Below are 12,738 nucleotides of genomic sequence, written 5' to 3' on the forward strand. Positions count from 1 at the left end.
AAAGAACTGACATGTTCTGCAACATGCTTCCAGTGGGTATCACGGTGGGCAGCCGTAGTCTGACTATTGGCACCCACTATCATGTCACGGCTGTGGCCCGCACGTAGTCCAGGAGGAAGTCCAGTTCCTGCTTGCAGAAAGGCTTCTTCCTCGACGTGCAGGAGGTCGTGGCTGTGTGTGGGGTCCCAGTCTGTGCTGCAGGTGCAACCTTCCTCTTCTTGGACTGTGGCGCAGACCCTGGCTGGCTAATGCCGCCCTGACCAGTATAGCCAGTGGGTTCGGTGGATTGAGCCAAGGGAATGGCAGGTGGAGGGATGACCAAAGGCTTGACTTGTGTCAGTGGCAGCTGGGTGCCCTCTAATGGACCCTGCACAGCAACATCCGCTGTGGCAGGGTCATTGACCGCAACGGTCCTGGTTGGCAGACTCACAACCGGGGTGTTGTTGGGTGAATCTGCCCCTGCACTATCCAACACCCGTCTGTTCGGAGCAGCAGATGACATAACTGCCCCAGGGACACCTGTCTTGGTCAGAGCAGCTCTGCATGCCCCTACGGTATCCCTCCAGACCTCTTGTAAATCTTCCAAGGGCTCCTCAAGTGCCAACGCAGCCTGCGCTGGCAGACCCTGAGCCTGGGTGGCGGTGTCCACAGCTGCACCTGCAGCTACCACTACCCTTGGGCCCGTGGCAGTCGATGGAATGGACTGCCGGGACACACGGGCATCAGTGCCAGATGCAGAAGCTGCATCTCTGGGAACCACAGGGGGTGGTGGCATGACTGCACCGACACATGGCACAACATTGTGCTCAAGTGGCGCACCCCTGCCTTTTCCCCCTCTGTGGCCGCCCTGGACATCCTGGAGTCCCCCTACTCCCTGGTCACCACGGCCACATCCCCGACCACGCCCACCACGAGGAGTATGCCCAGCTGAGGCGCCCCTCACCTTTGCTGGCCTCCCAACCATAGCACAGATGGAGTAGTGCCGGCACAGATGGAGTAGTGCCAATGGGAGGTGTACAGCACAATTGACCTGGGCAATTGGGGTGAAGGGGGTGGGAATCAAGATGTTAACAGCCCCCCTGCACCTGCAAGGCTGTATGTGACCCCGGTGATGTAGTGACGGGTCACGCAACGCTCAGGCACCCCAAAAGTGCAGTAAAATCGTGCACGCAACACTGCAGCCTACGTGCGTGGAATCAACCTCCCGCAGTAACACGAATAACGCGTACGCGTGGGACACGCAGGCTACTATGACCTCGAAAATGGGTGCGATACACAGGGGCACCCATAGTGGGAAAAATAACGTGTGCGACTCACCATCTGACTAGCGTGATGCAGAAAAACACGCGTAGCCAATACCTCCGCCAAAAGAAGAGATACGTCCTTGATAGCTGTGAAGTTGTGATGGCGCGCGAAACAACAGGAAGCAGCAACACACGTCGGTCTCCACGAAAGGCACGTACAGCGAACTGCTGGCCCCGCTCACCTTTAACCCGTGCTGAGGGAAACGCCTACGCGCATCACGTCACTTACGCGCATGGGCCCTTTCCTCGGATTACACGCATTCACACGCGGACGTGCAGTTTTTCATGCGCGAAACAGCCACGCACGCCCACGCGCATCAAGTCACACAGGCGCTTACGCTTGAAGGGCCTTTGGTCCAATGAAAGTGCGTGCGAGTGCTGACGCGCTTACACACTAGGGGCCTTTCCTCGAATCACACGCTGACGTGCACATTTTTCATGTGCCAAATCACTCTGTATCAAGCTGGCCAGGCGTTCACACACGGAAGACCACGCTCCTGCCCAAAAGGCCAAATCACTGCCCCTCAGAGCCTGGAGCACGCTCCCACCTGCCATCTGCTGCTGCCTGACTGCCTGCTGCCCACGTGCCCTGCTATTTGCTGCCTGCACATCAGCCAGGGGTGCAGTTGCTGTGACCACCCCTGCAGGAACAAAAGACTCCCGACTGGGATACCATCGCTCCACAGCCCAGCCCCAGGACCCAGTTGCCCACCCACTCCTGCCTCTGGGGTTGCCATGTCTGGCACTACACCATCTGGCACCACTGGCAACCCCCAGCCAGAGAGGCAGAGGGGCACCAGCTTAACTGCCACCGAAGTTGGTGTCCTGGTGGAGCAAGTCCTGGGGCAGTATGATGCCCTCTTCGGAAGTTCCCGCGCCGACAAGGAAGGACGGACTCGGATCTGGACGGACATCGTGACTGCCATCAATGCGGAGGGGGTGGCAGTCCGTGACTTCCAACATATCAAGAAGCGCTGGGAGGACTTCAGGTCCAGGACCCTCAACAAGCCCCGGCGCCTCTTGAAGGCAGTGGATGCTAAGGGGCGCCGGGGCCACCTGTCGGAACATCAGATGAGGGTCCTGGAACGCATATGCCCAGCGCTCCACATCCAGGTCCTTGAGAGGCAGACCCGTCTGGAGTCGAGCGGTAAGTGTACATGCATACTGATTGGAAGCTGTGCGGGTGGTGGTGTGCCAGTAGTGTGCAGGTTGTACATGTGTTATTCTAGGGCCATGTATGGATGTGTATGTACAGGGCTGTGAGGCAGACACATGTAAGTCCTTTCATGTGTGAGACACATGGATGGTGTATGTGTGGGTAAGCATGCAAGTCAAATGCAGATGTGTGAGCACACATGTTTGGATTACTGTGTATGTCAGTTGGCATGGTTGTGGTGTCACACATGGATGTTGGTTCCAGCTGCATGTATGTGCACCGTGTACATGTGCATGTGTGTCTATGCAACATGGATGCATGTGACCCTATGTGGAAAACTGATTTGCAGATGTGACATGAATGCCGATCTCAACACTGCGACAGTTGGCGGAGGTGTACACATGCATGTAAGTTTGGTGTTGTGTGTGCATGTGTAGTGTGCTCCCTGTGTTTCATGTGGCTGCTCATGCTGTTGTATGTGTATGGATGGTGCTGGCTGTTGCAATATGGCTGTGGAATAGCTCATGTGTGTGAGTCAAAATGACATGTGTGTTGGGGATTGTGATGCCATGTCTGAAGTTTGACAATGCCACTCATGTGGAACTGCCATGTGTGTATGAGTCCATTGTACAGTGCCCTGATGCCTGTGTTTTATTTCTCCCTGTCTGCAGCGTCAACTGATGAAGAGGGCGGAGAAGGTGCTGTGGAGCACAGCGGCAGGGATCGCACTGCCAGCAGGAGACGCAAGGCCCAGCTCCCCTCCCAGGTAGTCATCTCATCGGGGAATGAGGAGTCCGGTGCCGCGTCTCAGGCCACAGCTGCCGAGGGGAGGTCCAAGAGGCGGAGGTCGGAGTTGGACTCCTCGGCAGCAAAAGTGGCAGCTGAGACCACACAGGGCCCAACGGCGGAAGATGGCATGGAGTCATCCAGGTTGGTGGGGGGTTTGGTGGAGGAGGAGGCTGTGCAAGGGACAGAGACAGGGTCTGGAGGTGGGGATTCCACTGGTGCTTGTGGTGCAGTGCAGGACCAGGGACAGGAGGCAGCACAGGCCGCCGCAGAGGTGCCTGTGTGCAATCCTGTCCCTGATCCTGTCACTGCATCATCTTGCACCAGCAGGGATGCCTACGTCCAGACCCGTTCTCAGGGAGGGGATTGGCTTACACAAACTGGCCTTCCTCTCCCTGCGGATGTGGCTATCCGGCACCAGGTTAAGCCTGTCCTGGGTGGGGTGGCGTTGCGTCAACATGCCATGCGAGGTGACCTGCAGTCTTTTCATGAGGAGACTGCACGTCTTCTCGCATGGCTCGTTGACCATGGTAACCCACTGGGACAGCTCACCAGGGCCGGATTCCTCCGTTTCCTGGACCTTGTTCTGACCCCCTCCTCAACTGAACCCCCTATGCCCCAGTCTTCCTCCATGCCATCTTCCCACCCATGTATCACCTGGGTGCCCTGTGGAGCTGCCTCTGACCCTGCGGCCAGGCTGGTGGACAACAGATCCCTGCCACAGTCGGGAGTCGGACGTCCAGCAGGGGTGGCCACCTCCACAACTGCACCGCAGCTGGAGGAGGATGTGCAGGCAGCAGGAGCAAGGGCACAGGCAGCAGCACACAGCAGCAGCAACAAGGTGGGAGCCATGATGGCTCGGGGCCTTCATCATCGGAGGGACAGGCGTCGGCCAGAGGGCAGGAGGACCCACGACGGAAAGTGTCTTCCGTGTGGCAGCAGTTAGGCCATGTGATAGATGCGGAGCGGCAGCAGGCGGAAGAGGCACGGCTCACGATGGTCAGGGTGGAGAACTCCATGCGTAGGGCCCTGAGGCGGGCCGAGTGCCTCGAGGCCATTCGCAGGGACCTGGAGTTCCAGATGTCATCATCCCTGCAAACCCTCAGGGCCGTGGAAGAGGACCCCCTTCGGGACATTGAGCAGGAGTTCGATGATGCCCTGGCCCGGGACATCCAAAAGTGAGCCGTCAGACTAGCCCACTGCCCTTGTAAATAGTTAGATAGTGTTAGGTTTCCTTTGGTTTTTTCTTTATTTTGGACCTTTAGGACAATGGACCACATTTTGTATATAGTTTTTTTTATTAGGTAGGAGTTTTTGATATGTTTCATTTCTTCAGTTGGGATCATGGACCCTGGATTGTTCATCTGTATATAGTTGACTGTTGGATTCTACTTTTTTCTTTGGATTTCCCCATGGAGCAATGGTTGTCACTTTTGCTTTGCCCTTGGATTTCATTTTTGGAACTGTGACTTTGGACACCTTTCCTTTGGATTTTGTTGTTTTTCATTATTTTACAGACATACAGCTTTTCTTTTTTAATTTCCATTGACGTTTGTTTGATTTTAATTCCATTCATGTTGCTTTTAATACATTTTTTTCATCAAACTTCGATGTGTGGTATCATCTCATTGGTTTCATGCATTTCATGATATGGGTTTTGACATTCACTTGCACCCCTTGTGTGTATGTGACGGACATGTGTTCATTTAGATACTTGCCATTGGGGTTGTATCATGTATTTGGCATTTCTAAGTGGGTGAATGCAATACTTGGATGGGTGTTTGGCATGTGGAGGCTGCCCATAAGGGCCAGGGATCTAGATTGTGATGACGTGTTGGCTGGGGGACATGTGTCGGGGCCTGCTGGCAGGTGCTCTGCACTGCTGGGGGGTGGGGTTGCAAGGGGACATGAGTGGGACATGAGTGGGGGCCTGCTGGCAGGTGCCCTGCACTGCTGGGGGGTGGGGGTGCAAGGGTACATGAGTGGGGGCCTGCTGGCAGGTGCCCCGCACTGCTGGGGGGGTGGGGGTGCAAGGGGACATGAGTGGGACATGAGTGTGGGCCTGCTGGCAGGTGCCCTGCACTGCTGGGGGGTGGGTGTGCAAGGGGACATGAGTGGGGGCCTGCTGGCAGGTGCCCTGCACTGCAGAGGGGTGGGTGTGCAAGGGGACATGAGTGGGGGCTTGCTGGCAGGTGCCCCGCACTGTTGGGGGGTGGGGGTGCAAGGGGACATGAGTGGGGGCCTGCTGGCAGGTGCCCTGCACTGCTGGGGGGTGGGGGTGCATGGGGACATGAGTGGGGGCATGCTGGCAGGTGCCCCGCACTGCTGGGGGGTGGGGGTGCAAGGGGACATGAGTGGGATATGAGTGGGGGCCTGCTGGCAGGTGCCCTACACTGCTGGGGGGTGGGTGTGCAAGGGGACATGAGTGGAGGGCTGCTGGCAGGTGCCCTGCACTGCTGGGGGGTGGGGGTGCAAGGGGACATGAGTGGGGGCCTGCTGGCAGGTACCCCGCACTGCTGGGGGGTGGGGGTGCAAGGGGACATGAGTGGGGGCCTGCTGGAAGGTGCCCTGCACTGCTGGGGGGTGAGGGTGCAAGGGGACATGAGTGGGGGCCTGCTGGCAGGTGCCCCGCACTGCTGGTGGGTGGGGGTGCAAGGGGACATGAGTGGGACAGGAGTGGGGGCCTGCTGGCAGGTGCCCTGCACTGCTGGGGGGTGGGTGTGCAAGGGGACATGAGTGGGGGCCTGCTGGCAGGTGCCCTGCACTGCTGGGGGTGCAAGGGGACATGAGTGGTGGCCTGCTGGCAGGTGCCCCGCACTGCTGGTGGAGTGGGGGTGCAAGGGGACATGAGTGGGACCTGAGTGGGGGCCTGCTGGGAGGTGCCCTGCACTGCTGGGGGTGGGGGTGCAAGGGGACATGAGTGGGACATGAGTGGGGGCCTGCTGGCAGGTGCCCTGCACTGCTGGGGGTGTGCAAGGGGACATGAGTGGGGGCCTGCTGGCAGGTGCCCCACACTGCTGGGGTGTGGGGGTGCAAGGGGACATGAGTGGGGGCCTGCTGGCAGGTGCCCTGCACTGCTGGGGGGTGGGGGTGCAAGGGGATATGAGTGGGGGCCTGCTGGCAGGTGCCCCGCACTGCTGGGGGTGGGGGTGCAAGGGGACATGAGTGGGACATGAGTGGGGGCCTGCTGGCAGGTGCCCTGCACTGCTGGGGGGTCTGCAAGGGGACATGAGTGGGGGCCTGCTGGCAGGTGCCCGACACTGCTGGGGTGTTTGGGTGCAAGGGGACATGAGTGGGGGCCTGCTGGCAGGTGCCCTGCACTGCTGGGGGGTGGGGGTGCAAGGGGACATGAGTGGGGGCCTGCTGGCAGGTGCCCCGCACTGCTGGGGGGTGGGGGTGCAAGGGGACATGAGTGGGACATGAGTGGGGGCCTGCTGGCAGGTGCCCTGCACTGCTGGGGGTGGGTGTGCAAGGGGACATGAGTGGGGGCCTGCTGGCAGGTGCCGTGCACTGCTGGGGAGTGGGGGTGCAAGGGGACATGAGTGGGGGCCTGCTGGCAGGTGCCCTGCACTGCTGGGGGGTGGGGGTGCAAGGGGACATGAGTGGGACATGAGTGGGGGCCTGCTGGCAGGTGCCCTGCACAACTGGGGGGTGGGTGTGCAAGGGGACATGAGTTGGGGCCTGCTGGCAGGTGCCCTGCACTGCTGGGGGTTGGGGGTGCAAGGAGACATGAGTGGGCGCCTGCTGGCAGTTGCCCTGCACTGCTGGGGGTGCAAGGGGACATGAGTGGGGGCCTGCTGGCAGGTGCCGCACACTGCTGGGCATTGGGGGTGCAAGGGGACATGAGTGGGACATGAGTGGGGGCCTGCAGGCAGGTGCCCTGCACTGCGGGGGTGTGGGTGTGAAAGGGGACATGAGTGGGGGCCTGCTGGCAGGTGCCCCGCACTGCTGGGGGGTGGGGGTGCAAGGGGACATGAGTGGGACATGAGTGGGGGCCTGCTGGCAGGTGCCCTGCACTGCTGGGGGGTGGGGGTGTAAGGGGACATGAGTGGGGGCCTGCTGGCAGGTGCCCCACACTGCTGGGGGGTGAGGGTGCAAGGGGACATGAGTGGGGGCCTGCTGGCAGGTGCCCTGCACTGCTGGGGGGTGGGGGTGCAAAGGGACATGAGTGGGGGCCTGTTGGCAGGTGCCCCACACTGCTGGGGGTGGGGGTGCAAGGGGACATGGGTGGGACATGAGTGGGGGCCTGCTGGCAGGTGCCCTGCACTGCTGGGGGGTGGGGGTGCAAAGGGACATGAGTGGGGGCCTGTTGGCAGGTGCCCCACACTGCTGGGGGGTGGGGGTATAAGGGGACATGAGTGGGGGCCTGCTGGCAGGTGCCCCGCACTGCTGGGGGGTGGGGGTGCAAGGGGACATGAGTGGGACATGAGTGGGGGCCTGCTGGCAGGTGCCCTGCACTGCTGGGGGGTGGGGACGCAAGGGGACATGAGTGGGGGCCTGCTGGCAGGTGCCGCGCACTGCTGGGTGGTGGGGTGCAAGGGGACATGAGTGGGACATGAGTGGGGGCCTGCTGGCAGGTGCCCTGCACTGCTGGGGGGTGGGTGTGCAAGGGAACATTAGTGGGGGCCTGCTGGTAGGTGCCTCGCACTGCTGGGGGTGGGAGTGCAAGGGGACATGAGTGGGACATGAGTGGGGGCCTGCTGGCAGGTGTCCTGCACTGCTGGGGGGTGGGGGTGCAAGGGGACATGAGTTGGTGATCAGTAGTGCATGGAGACATGTGTCTTTGCTGGGGGGCATGCCCATGTTGGGTGGGCTACCTGCGGGACATGACCAGGGGTGCAGGGTAGTCCCCTGGGATGTGGGCTGCCTGCAGGGGCCATGGAGGGTGGACAGGGAACACCTGGGAGGACCCACACTGCCAAATCACGTGTAGGACTCCCCGGCACCCCTGAAATACACGTACCCTGCTGAAATCACGTGTGATATGTCCTGCGCACCCCTGTAATACACGTACCCTGCTGAAATTGCGTGTGAAACTTCCTGCGCACCCCTGTAATACACGTACCCTGCTGAAATCGCATGTGAAACTTCCTGCGCACCCATGATATACACGTACCCTGCTCGCACAGGGCCAATCGTGTGTGAAACTTCCCCCGAACCCCTGACATACATGTACCCCACTCGCACAGGGCCAATCGCGTGTGAAACTTCCCGTGAACCCCTGAAATACACGTACCCCGCTCGCACAGGGCCAATCGCGTGTGAAACTTCCCGCGAATCCCAGTAATACGCGTACCCTGCTGATATCGCGTGTGAAACTTGCCGCGCACCCCTGAAATACACGTACCCTGCTGAAATCGCGTGTGAAACTTCCCGCGCACCCCTGAAATACACGTACCCTGCTGAAATCGCATGTGAAACTTCCCGCGCACCCCTGAAATACACGTACCCTGCTGAAATCGCGTGTGAAACTTCCCACGCACCCCTGAAATACACGTACCCTGCTGAAATCGCGTGTGAAACTTCCCGCGCACCCCTGAAATACATGTACCCTGCTGAAATCGCGTGCAAAACTTCCCGCGCACCCCTGAAATACACGTACCCTGCTGAAATTGCGTGTGAAACTTCCCGCAAACCCCAGTAATACACGTACCCTGCTGAAATAGCGTGTGAAACTTCCCGGCACCCCTGAAATACACGTACCCTGCTGAAATCGCGTGTGATACTTCCCGCGCACCCCTTTAATACACGTACCCCGATCGCACAGGGCCAGTCGCGTGTGAAACTTCCCGCGAACCCCTGATATACACGTACCCCGCTCACACAGGGCCAATCGTGTGTGAAACTTCCCGCGAACCCCAGTAATACACGTACCCCACTTGCCGTGCTGGTACAGGGTTAGCGCAGCCCTTCGCGCTGGATTGGGGATTTTGATGGTTTTTGCCTGTGCGAGTGGCGTTCTTGGGGGTGTAACTGGCGCTGCTGGAGGGTCGCTGCGCCACTGTGCGCCACGGCTGGTTTTGGCAGCTGAAATCCATGAATACGCTGTGCGCGGAAATGGATTTTAGCACACGCGGCTGGCGCAGAGATTCACTTGCGCACACTGTGCGCCAGCCGCGTGCGCCACTTGTGCGCTAAATTCTATGAATTACCCCCTGTGTGTGGAGATTAAGCTGGGAGATGTCTAGCTTTTCTAGGAGTTTGCCCAGGAAGGGAGTGATCGAGATTGGGCGATAGTTAGCTGGGAAGGAGGGGTCGGCAGAGGGTTTCTTAAGAAGAGGGTGCACAAGGGAGTGCTTCAGGGGGATGGAAAGACTCCTGTGGCGAAGGAGTGGTTGCAGAAGTTAGCCAGGGCAGGGTCCAGGGAGTCGATGTGTTCCTTGATGGTTTTGGAGGAACAGGGGTGAATCTGTTTAGACGAGACTTTCATAGATCAGACCTGTCTAGAAACCTCATCTGCCGAGAACAGGGGAAAGGCAGAGAAGGGGGTAGGAGAGGTGGCTGCAGAAGGGCCTGAGGAAGAGCAGGCAGTAGAGGGAGCGGAGAGGAGGAGAGTGAGGACAGGATGTCCTGAGTTTTAGAGATGAAGTGAGAAGCCAGTGCCGTACAGAGGGCATGGGAAGGGACAGGTGAGGTAGAGACTGCGGCAGGATTGGCCAGTTCCTTGCAAATTTTAAAGAGTTCAGCCGAGTTGTTAGATGCTGCAGAGATGCGGGCTTGGATATGAGCTCTCTTCTTGGAGAGGACAGAGAGCCAGTATTGCCTTTGGTGCCGGCAGCAGGCCAGTTTGTCAGAGGATGTACGTGAAGCACACCATTTCCTCTCGGCAACCCTGCACTTGCCTTGGGGGGGTGAGAAAGTGGCGGTGAAAGGCTCAACTGACACGCGCTCATTGGGTCGGATGACCGAGAAGGTGGGTGGCAGTAATGGAAGTGGCTTGGCCTGGGGGGTAGAGAGGGAGAGATGGGAGAAAAGGAGAAGTGATCACTTCAGGAGAGAGGTGTGGTGAGAGAGACAGAAATGGGAAGGTCTGGTGAGATCATAACATCCAGAGTGTGCCCTGCAGAGTGTGTTGGGCCAGAGAAAGAATAGATTGAGTGCTAGCAATGCCGCACTTGGTTGGAATTGTGAACATTAGCCTATGCCAAACCTGGACAGGATTATGATTGTTAGCAATGCTGCACTTAGTTGGAACTGTGAACTTTGGCCTACGCTAGACCTGGACAGGATTGTGAATGTTAACAATGCCATACTTCCGCACTTAGTTCGAATTTTGAACATTAAACTGCCCCAGACAATACTAGATTGTGAAAGTTGGCCACACTTGCTGAATTGTGAACATTAACCGACGCCGAACCTGGACAGGACTGTGAATGGTGGCAACATCGCACTCGGTTAGAAGTGTGAACATTAGCCTGCGCCAGACACTGACAGGATTGTGAACGTTAGCCTGAGTCGCTTCTTGATAGAAATGCAAATGTTGGCATGTCCCACATTTTGGTGGATACTGTGAACATTAGTCTGAATTGCATCTGGATAGAAATGGGAATGTAAATGGTAACATGCCCCACATGTGTACAACTGTTTACCCTGCTTTCCTGCTTCCCATGCTGTTGCTATATATCCGTACCCCCCCTCCTGTGACTGTAAACTCAGCCCCATGTCTCTATGTGTGCATGTGTCGCCCTGTTCCCTGCCATCCTGTTCACGTGCCTGGTCTTGGGCGCTTTAAAGATAACCATCATATCACATCACTATACTTACTCTCTACTTTACACCATCATTCATCTAGAACACAGCTATACCCCTGACCAATTCGGCCTAGCTGTTCACATACGAATACGACCCCACTAAAACACTGTTAGCCGAGCACATTCCGGCCTAGTTGCTCACATATGCGTCCGTCAGGCCTAACGCAGCCAGAGCCCAGTTTGGGTGTCCACACACCAGAGTGCACACATCCAACTGATATCTTCAACACCACACCTAACACTAGGATGCAGCTACCATCCAGCAATTACATCATCTGCACAAATATTTGGTGCACCCATGCACCCTACGTCACTATCTCACTCTACTGACCAGAACTAGGGTTCCCGAGGGCGTTCAGCCTACCAGCTCTTTGAGGTCATACCAATGAAATATAGAGCACTATATACATGCCAAGTAACATAACATAACATAACAACATAACATAACTAATCCTTATTCCGGATCCATTATGGATGACTATAATTAATTTCAGAAGACCTTACGAAACTCCCCAATTCACTAGATTAGCCCACAATCAAGGTTGTGCTACAAAATTGAAGCCTGCAGAAAGATCAGTCAAGGCAGCAAATGTCTGACCCTGTATCTCCACCTAAGCCTGTTCCTGTATGTAATGTACAACAAAAACCATTTACATTTGTAACATGCCCTTTATGAAATCCAGTTTGGAACACATTTAGCCTATCATTTGTCTTCACCCACTCTTCGAAATGTAACAATAAAAGGGACATAAAGACTTTACTATCCGCATCCATTATTATTATGGTGCAATATTTTCTGAGGTCAGTATTCACGCACCTTATAAAAATGGGCACCACAAAAGCTGTACGCCAAGAATCAGAAAATTATTCAGTCAGTATAATGTCATTGAACAGAATTGTTAATAGACAGCTCAACCACCTGTATTACTCTTAAATATACTGTTAGTAAGTTTATTAGGCACCGCTTCCCTAGAGCTACTGCATTTTTTATTCTATGACAAGACCAGAGGCGAGCATTATGCTTTTACTCCTTTAATACTGCCAATCACAGCGTTTCAAAACTTATAAAATCAAAACATATCTTTCTCATTTTTTTTTTAACTCTACAAAAAAAATTGAACTTAAACCAGTAGTGTTGTACATAAGTCGTTCTGTAGTCAACCTACAACTCCCAAGAGGCTCCAGGGGTTCAGTAGTCCTAGCCTCGTTCTCATCCTCCAATGAGTAAGCCCCTGAAAGTATAAGACAGTCTAAACTCCCTCTTCTTTTTTGCTGCCATACATAGCTAAGTACCTCACATTTATAGTGCTTTTTTAGGCTTAATAGCGTTATGTTTCACTGTGTTTTCGGTAGTTTATAAGATATATAGATATATTTTATACAATATCTGAAGTAACATGCAAGCGCATTGTGTAAAATAAGCGCGTAGGTGAACGGCGCGCGTGCACTCATAGTATCATTTATTAGAATCCCAACATGTTTAGTATGTAGTAAAAAGGACCCGCTAGCGTTATCGCTCGCATTTGGGTTCCGTGTAGATAGGACGTTTTATATTATTTACGGCCTGTCAGCAGCATCTGAAGACGGCTGTGGCTACAGGGGCACATCGATATGAGCATGCGCGCACATGCACATTGGATTTGGAGTCTCCTAACGGTCGCGAGTGGAATAGAAGTTACAGAGCTTTACAGAGGCACTAAAGACTGCAGAAGCGTCGTTTTCAGGCGATTTCTGCACATAA

The sequence above is a fragment of the Ambystoma mexicanum genome, chromosome 5q (genome assembly GCF_040938575.1).
Source record: "Ambystoma mexicanum isolate Mex_15411 chromosome 5q, UKY_AmexF1_1, whole genome shotgun sequence".
Classification (NCBI taxonomy): domain Eukaryota; kingdom Metazoa; phylum Chordata; class Amphibia; order Caudata; family Ambystomatidae; genus Ambystoma; species Ambystoma mexicanum.